The sequence below is a fragment of the Arachis hypogaea genome, chromosome 11 (genome assembly GCF_003086295.3).
Source record: "Arachis hypogaea cultivar Tifrunner chromosome 11, arahy.Tifrunner.gnm2.J5K5, whole genome shotgun sequence".
NCBI lineage: Eukaryota > Viridiplantae > Streptophyta > Magnoliopsida > Fabales > Fabaceae > Arachis > Arachis hypogaea.
The window spans coordinates 117,092,189-117,100,994 of record NC_092046.1 but is presented as its reverse complement, the minus strand read 5'-3'; the positions used below and the strand labels follow the sequence as shown (position 1 = coordinate 117,100,994).

The window sequence follows — 8,806 nt, the reverse complement described above, 5'->3', positions numbered from 1 at the left end:
AATGAAAAAGAAAAATTCAATTAATTATTTTTCTTCCTCATGTTACTTGAAAAAGAAAATTCAATTAATTATTTTTATTTACATAATAAATATCATCTGAATAATTATGTTTATAAGATGTCAAGAATATGTGGTAGTTGAATAATATTTTTTTATAAATATCTATATATACCCAGAGTAATATTGACAGATATATTGATATAATATTTAAATTAAATATATATAAATATTATCGTTAATTTAAGTGTATGTAAATACGTAAAGTTATATTTTTTTTGTTGGTTAAAATATGTAAATAAATACATTTTTATATTTGTGAAACTGAATATATTTAAGTCATCAAAAAAGAAAAAAGAATATATTAAAATAAATAAATATTAATAAATTTTTGTGTGTAAAGTTAATATTTTTGGAGAAAGAGAGCGTACATTCAAAAAGTTCAAAAATAAGAAAATCATACAAGATTCAATATTATCTTTAATAATTAATTAACATAAATATAATTAGCCTATTTAATCAATACATCATTACATGTTACATAAGACAAAATACACTACATTTTACTTGCAATATGTCAAATCTTGTCTCTTCAATTACTCTCTTTCTAAACACTTGTCACACTATTCTTTTAACAACACAAACATACACATGTAGAAGAATCTTTCTTTCTACATCATAAATTCACCTTATGTTTATCTAAATAAGAGTGATCTATCAACCGATTTTTGTCATTTTTTACAAAAGATAACGTGATTTTTTATTTAAAAAAAACTACTTTATCTCTTTTTCCTCATTTTTGTGAGATAATGTGGTCTTTTTATGAATTTTGTCGTAAAATACTAACGAAAGTTGCTAATCTGACACGTTAAACTAGTGAGTTGAGCATGAATGATTAGAAAAGAACAGAGCGATTGGTCCCAAAACTTAAATTGATCACGAGTCTATTTGTTCCTATTTATTCAGACAAAAATGATGTCATTTTAACGTTAAATTGGTCAGGGCCTATTTGTCAGCACCTATTTATTCTAAAAAATTTTGATATAATATTTTTTATTATATTAATATTTTTACAATAAATTCTTAAATATATGATATAATAAGTACAAATTAATTAATAAATTATTTAAATTTAAAAATATTATTTATTACAGAGCCAAATAAATAAATTTTAATAAAAATTTTAAATATATAAATAATAAAATTAAAATATAATTTATAAATTATTAATAATAATAATTCTCTAATATGTTATTAGTTTTATAATTTAGATAATTAAATAATAAAATAAAAATTAATAAACACATTATTTATTGGTGACCAAATACACATTTTATATATATATATATATATATATATATAACCACTAATGAATTCAAAGAAATCTATTATTATATATTGTCAAAAGGTCAGAGATTAATAAAATTTAATAATATAAAAAATAATATAGATTAATTAAAATTTTTTGTACATTGAATTTAAGAATGTCATAATAATTAAAGAGTGATGACTCATGATAAACTTTAAGAGTTACATTGTTTGTATATATATAGCCATATATAAAGTGATCACCTCTTATATATAACCAAAAAAATCAAACGAATGAAAACTAAATAACAAATAAAACCACAAATCTAGTGCACCAATTAATTTGCTAGAAGCAAAATTATGTAAAAATAAAAATGTTCATTTCCATAGTTGATTGTGACACATAAAATAATTTTTAATTTTCTGGGTTTAGAAAATACTTAGCATGGTTTTGAAAATTGGACCGATCCGACCATGAATCGAATGTCTCTATAACTCAATCTTAAGGAGAAAATTATAATTCTAAAAACCATTTTGTGGATTATTGAACCAATCGGTTAAACCGAATCAGAATTCGGCCAGTTTACAAGAAACAACATCATTTTGAACTTAAAAAAAAAATAGAGCATCAGAATCACGTGTGACTGTTTCCCTTCTCTTAAGTTCAAAATTCACCAAAGCAAAAAGAAATCTCAAAGTTGAAACCCTTAAAACCTACCTTCTCCACCACCTCCACAAGGACTGTCGCTGTCTATCACGCTCAGGCGCCATCGTCGTTGTTTGATCGTTCGCTCTTCTTCGTCATTTAACAATCACACCTTCTTCCTTGAGCTTGGAGTCAGTCCTGGTCTTTGTTTATTCTGTCACGCTCCTGCCGCCATTTGTCGTGCTCAGGCACCACCCTCTAGCCATGGTTCTCGAAGTTTCCAACCTACCAATCGTAGCTTCTTCCTTGAGCTCGGCATCTTGGAGTCTATCCTTTGTTAGATTAGCCGCAACTTCTTCCAACCCACCACCGTCTTCGAGTCGTGCTCGTCATCTGGCTTCCGTCTCTGTCACGCTTCTGCCCTTTTGCTTAGACTGCTCAGAAGTCAAAACGAACATTTAGGATTTTACTAGTGCTACTTAGATTGGTTTCTTTAATTTTCTTGAATTTTTTATTCTTGGTTCTTTGTTCTTTGGTTTAATTAGGATTCTGCTATTGTTAGTTCTATTTCAATTGAATTTTTGAATGATTAGCTCTGTTCACTATTGCTATGTTATACTCTATTTTGTTATTTTTTTTGTATTGTGCTAAAAAAGTTATACTAAAATTGTGCTAAAAGCTTGAAACCTTGATAATTTTTGTTAATCTTTGAAAAAATTTGTTGCTGCTATGTAACTTTTTGTGTTATTGTGATAATCAATTTTTCTTGTTTGTGTGTTGCTTTGGTTTAAATTTTAATTGGTATTATTGTTGTCTTATGATTTTCTATAATTTGTTAATAATGTAATTTTTCTATCATCATACTGATCTTTATTTTAAATGTTTAGTTATTCTTTGTTTATTGATTTAACTGTTATGATGAATTTGTTAATTTGCTAATTGTAATTTTAGAAAGTTTAGAAAGATATAGAGAGAATATGACAGAATAAAAAAATATAAAACCAAATAAGTGGGTAAAAACAAGAATAAAAAATTGATAATTAAGAGAGAGAAATATTTATTCATAAGATATAAAAAAAATTAACAAATGTCAATTTTATAGAGTTAAGAGAAAAATTTGGTTTACTATTTAATCCTCCCAATCACTTCTCATTTATTTAATATCTATAATAATGTAACGAGTATTATTAATTAGTTTATATTTATTATACTATACAATTAAGAATTTATTGAGAAAAACTAATATGATATGACCGTTATACATCGGTTACAAGTTATAACTCGGTCATAAACGTTATAAATTAGCTGTCAATAACTGCACCAAAACGTCAGATATGCTATTACTCTCCACTTAAAATATCATACTTGGAGAAATAACCGTTACTTTTCATTTTTAGATATAAAGAAAATGGTAAGAAGATTATTCTATTCATTGAATTCTACAAAATCTATTACTCATTTACTGACTTGAGTGTCGGAGTGCCTTTTGCAGGTACCCACCCCATTGTTCTCTCATTGCTGACGTATACCTCATCCCGACGAAAAGCATACAAGTACTCACTGGTAGACGAGCTATACACCAGCCAACCTCCACAAGAACAATTGGCACCCACCGTGGGGCCTCAAAATAAAACCCTTTGTCCTTTCTTTCTATAGGTCCCAAAACTCCCCTACCTGCTCATGGTTGACCTGCCTCCCCCCACACCATTTGAGCTTCTTCGAATGGTAACAGAGTTACAACAGGCTAATCAGCGCATGACAGAAGAAAATTAACAAATGGCAAATCAAATAGCCGAGTAACCAATGCTCGAATTGAAAATAATGACACTGAGCAGCCAGAAGATGATGAAGAACATTCTGATCTAACACACATCTCGAAAACTCAACAACCAAAGAGAAACCAACAAAATGATGACGATGACGAATTGGAGAACGCTGTTGGTCCATTCACGGCTAACGTTATGAGTTTCAAACTGCCTAGGAACTTTACCTTACCACTCAAATTGACTCCCTATGATGGCATGAGAGACCCCAAAAAAACACAACAAGAATCTATGATGATAGTAAACTATGCTTCTGATCCTATTTTATGTCAATGTTTTCTTATCTTTTTAGATGGTCCTGCACTTGATTGGTTTTCATCTTTGTTTGCAAATTCAATTTCACGCTTTCAGGAGCTCGCCAAGCAATTCGAAGATCAGTTCACTGCATCTTCCATCTATTTACATGACTCTGACTATTTGAACACTATCAAGCAAGGACAACATGATAGTTTAAAATACTATATCACCCGCTTCACCAAAGTGGCAATGAGTATCCCAAACCTCCACCCTGAGGTGCACCTACATGCTATAAAGAGTGGACTTCGCCTAGGAAAGTTCCAAGAAGCCATCACAGTGGCCAAACCAAAAACCTTGGCCAAGTTTCAAGAAAAGGATAAAGGTCAAATGAAAATCGAAGAGCTACGCTAAGCTCGGAAATCCGAGAAGAATCAAAACAGTAAGGATGATGATAAAGCTCGGGACAACAAGAAACCCTTTTGGTTGGCACCGCGCTATAATTCTTATACCCAATTCAACACCAAAAGGGAGGAAATCATCGAGGAAATATTAAATTCAAAACTAATCAAACCTCCTCGGAAGGCCGGAACCTACCAGGATACGAAGAATGTGGATAAAACAAAGTACTATGCTTTTCATTAGAAATACGGACACACTACTGATGAGCGGATAATTTATACGCTTTTTGGCATTGTTTTTACATAGTTTTTAGTATGATTTAGTTAGTTTTTAGTATATTTTTATTAGTTTTTAAATAAAATTCACATTTCTGGACTTTACTATGAGTTTGTGTGTTTTTCTGTGATTTCAGGTATTTTCTGGCTGAAATTGAGGGACTTGAGCAAAAATCAGATTCAGAGGTTGAAGAAGGACAGCAGATGCTGTTGGATTCTGACCTCCCTGCACTCAAAGTGGATTTTCTGGAGCTACAGAACTCCAAATGGTGCGCTCTCAATTGCGTTGGAACGTAGACATCCAGGGCTTTCCAGAAATATATAATAGAATATACTTTGCCCGAGTTTAGATGACGAAAACTGGCGTTCAACGCCAGTTCTATGATGCATTCTAGAGTTAAACCCCAGAAACAGGTTGCAAAGTGGAGTTAAATGCCAGAAACAGGTTACAAACTGGCGTTCAACTCCAAGAGAAGTCTCTACACGTGTAAACTCAATGCTCAGCCCAAGTACACACCAAGTGGGCCCCAAAAGTGGATTTCTGCATCATTTACTCATTTCTGTAAACCCTAGTAACTAGTTTAGTATAAATAAGACGTTTTACTATTGTATTTACATCTTTAGTTCTATCTTTAGATCACGTTTGGGGGCTGGCCTCTCGGCCATGCCTGGACCTTCATCACTTATGTATTTTCAATGGTAGAGTTTCTACACACCATAGATTAAGGTGTGGAGCTCTGCTGTTCCTCATGAATTAATGCAAAGTACTACTATTTTTCTATTCAATACAAACTTATTCCGCTTCTAAGATATTCATTCGCACTTCAATGTGAATGTGATGATCGTGACAATCATCATCATTCCCAACTTATGAACGCGTGCCTGACAACCACTTCCGTTCTACCTTAGATTGAATGGGTATCTTTTGGATATCTAATACAGGGGACCGAGTCCGAGATATTAGAATCTTCGTGGTATAAGTTAGAACCCATGGATGGCCATTCCTGAGATCTAGAAAGTCTAAACCTTGTCTGTGGTATTCCGAGTAGGATCTGGAAAGGGATGGCTGTGACGAGCTTCAAACTCGCGAGTGCTGGGCGTAGTGACAGACACAAAAGGATCAATGGATCCTATTCCAGTATGATCGAGAACCGACAGATGAATAGCCGTGCTGTGACAGAGCATCTTGGACCATTTTCACTGAGAGGACGGGAAGTAGCCATTGACAACGGTGATGCCCTACATAAAGCTTGCCATGGAAAGGAGTAGGAATGATTGGATGAAGACAGCAGGAAAGCAGAGGTTCAGAGGAACGAAAGCATCTCTATGCGCTTATCTGAAATTCTCACCAATGAATTACATAAGTATCTCTATCCCAGTTTATATTTTATTTATGTTTTTATTATCAATTCACCATAACCATTTGAATCCGCCTGACTGAGATTTACAAGGTGACCATAGCTTGCTTCAGGCCGACAATCTCCGTGGGATCGACCCTTACTCACGTAAGGTTTATTACTTGGACGACTAGTGCACTTGCTGGTTAGTTGTGCGAAGTTGTGATAAAGAGTTGAGATTACAATTGTGCGTACCAAGTTGTTGGCGCCATTGATGATCACAATTTCGTGCACCAAGTTTTTGGCGCCGTTGCCGGGGATTGTTCGAGTTTGGACAACTGACGGTTCATCTTGTTGCTCAGATTAGGTAATTTTATTTTAATTTTAAACTTTTTATTTCTTATTTTCGAAAAATACAAAAAAATTTTCTTTTTTTCGTTTTTCCAAAATAATTTTCGAAAAATCCAAAAAAGTTTTATAAAATCATAAAATCAAAAATATTTTTTGTGTTTCTTGTTTGAGTCTAGAGTCAAGTTTTAGGTTTGGTGTCAATTGCATCTTTTTAACTTTCTAGAAAAAAATTATTTTCGAAAATTTCATTCATTGCATTCTTCATGATCTTCAAGTTGTTCTTGGCCAGTCTTCTTGTTTGATCTTCATATTTTCTTGTTTTGTGTCTTTTCCTGTTTTTCATATGCATTCTTGAAACATTAATGCCTAAAGAATAACAATTTTTAAGTTTGGTGTCTTGCATGTTTTCTTTTCTTGAAAACTTTTCAAAAATAAGTTCTTGGTGTTCATTTTGACATTCAAAGTGTTCTTGGTGTTCATCTTGACATTCATAGTGTTCTTGCATGCATGACATGTTTTGATTCATAATTTTCATGTTTTGAATCTTTTTGATGTTTTTCTCTTTCATCATTAAAAATCCAAAAATTAAAAAAATATCTTTCCCTTTTTCTTCTCATCAAATTTGAAAATTTGAGTTGACTTTTTCAAAATTTTTAAAATCTAGTTGTTTTTTATAAGTCAAATCAAATTTTCAATTTAAAAATTCTATCTTTTTCAAATCTTTTTCAAAAATAAAATCTTTCTCATTTTTCTTTCATAATTTTCGAAAATCTTATTAGCATTTAATGTGATTGATTCTTAAATTTTAAGTTTGTTACTTGCCTAGTAAGAAAGGTTCAATCTTTAAAATTTTAAATCATATCTTTTAGTTTCTTGTTAGTCAAGTAATCAACTTTAATTTCAAAATCAAATCTTTTTAAATTTCTTTTTCAAAATCTTTTTCAAAATAAGTTTCAATCACATCTTTTCAAAATCAATTTCAAAATCCTTTCTAACTTCTTTTCTAACCTCTTATCTTTTCAAAAATTGATTTTCAAATCTTTTTCAAACTAATCCTATCTTTTTGTTTGATTCTTATCTTTTTTCAAAACTACCTAACTAATTCTATCTCTAATTTTCGAAAATCACATCCCTCTTTTTCAAAATTCAATTTTAATTAACTAATTGTTTTAAATTTCAATTTAAATTAATTTCATTTTTCTTTCTAATTTTCGAATTCTAACTTTGATTTTAAATTAAAAACAAAAATACTTTCATTTTAATTTATTTAATTTTCAAAATTCTCTCCCCCTCATCTCTTTCTAATTATTTTATTTATTTACTAACACTTCTCTTCATCTCAAAATTCGAACCCTCTCTTCCCCTTGGTGTTCGAATTTTTCTTCTTCTAATCTTTTCTTCTTCTACTCACAAAAGGGAATCTCTATACTGTGACATAGAGGATTCCATATTTTCTTTTCTATTTTCTTCTTTTTCATATGAGCAGGAACAAGGATAAGAATATTCTTGTTGAAGCTGATCCTGAACCTGAAAGGACTCTGAAGAGGAAGTTAAGGGAAGCTAAAGCACAACTCTCTGGAGAAAATCTGACAGAAATTTTTGAAAAAGAAGGAGACATGGCCGAAAATAATAACAATGCAAGGAAGATGCTTGGTGACTTTACTGCACCTAATTCCAATTTACATGGAAGAAGCATCTCAATCCCTGCCATTGGAGCAAACAATTTTGAGCTGAAACCTCAACTAGTTTCTCTGATGCAATAGAATTGCAAGTTTTATGGACTTCCATCTGAAGATCCCTTTCAGTTCTTAACTGAATTCTTGCAGATCTGTGATACTGTTAAGACCAATGGGGTTGATCCCGAGGTCTACAGGCTTATTCTTTTCCCGTTTGCTGTAAGAGACAGAGCTAGAATATGGTTGAATTCTCAATCTAAGGATAGCCCGAACTCTTGGGATAAGCTGGTCACGGCTTTCTTAGCCAAGTTCTTTCCTCCTCAAAAGTTTAGTAAGCTAAGAGTGGATGTTCAAACCTTCAGACACAAGGAAGGTGAATCCCTCTATGAAGCTTGGGAGAGATACAAGGAACTGACCAAAAAGTGTCCTTCTGACATGCTTTCAGAATGGACCATCCTGGACATATTCTATGATGGTCTGTCTGAATTATCAAAGATGTCGTTGGACCATTCTGCAGGTGGATCCATTCACCTAAAGAAAACATCTGCAAAAGCTCAAGAACTCATTGACATGGTTGCAAATAACCAGTTCATGTACACTTCTGAAAGGAATCCTGTGAGTAATGGGACGCCTCAGAGGAAGGGAGTTCTTGAAATTGTTACTCTGAATGCCATATTGGCTCAGAATAAAATATTAACTCAGCAAGTAAATATGATCTCTCAGAGTCTGAATGGATTGAAGGAATCATCCAACAGTA

At 32.0% G+C, this 8,806-nt stretch overlaps 1 non-coding gene across 1 annotated transcript; it reads right to left on the bottom strand.

Moving 5' to 3' along the window:
- Nucleotides 1-8,382: 8,382 nt before the first annotated feature.
- LOC112724311 (small nucleolar RNA R71) lies at nt 8,383-8,490 on the bottom strand. The gene has a single exon (XR_003163480.1). It is a non-coding gene; the product is annotated as a small nucleolar RNA R71 (small nucleolar RNA).
- Nucleotides 8,491-8,806: the final 316 nt, after the last annotated feature.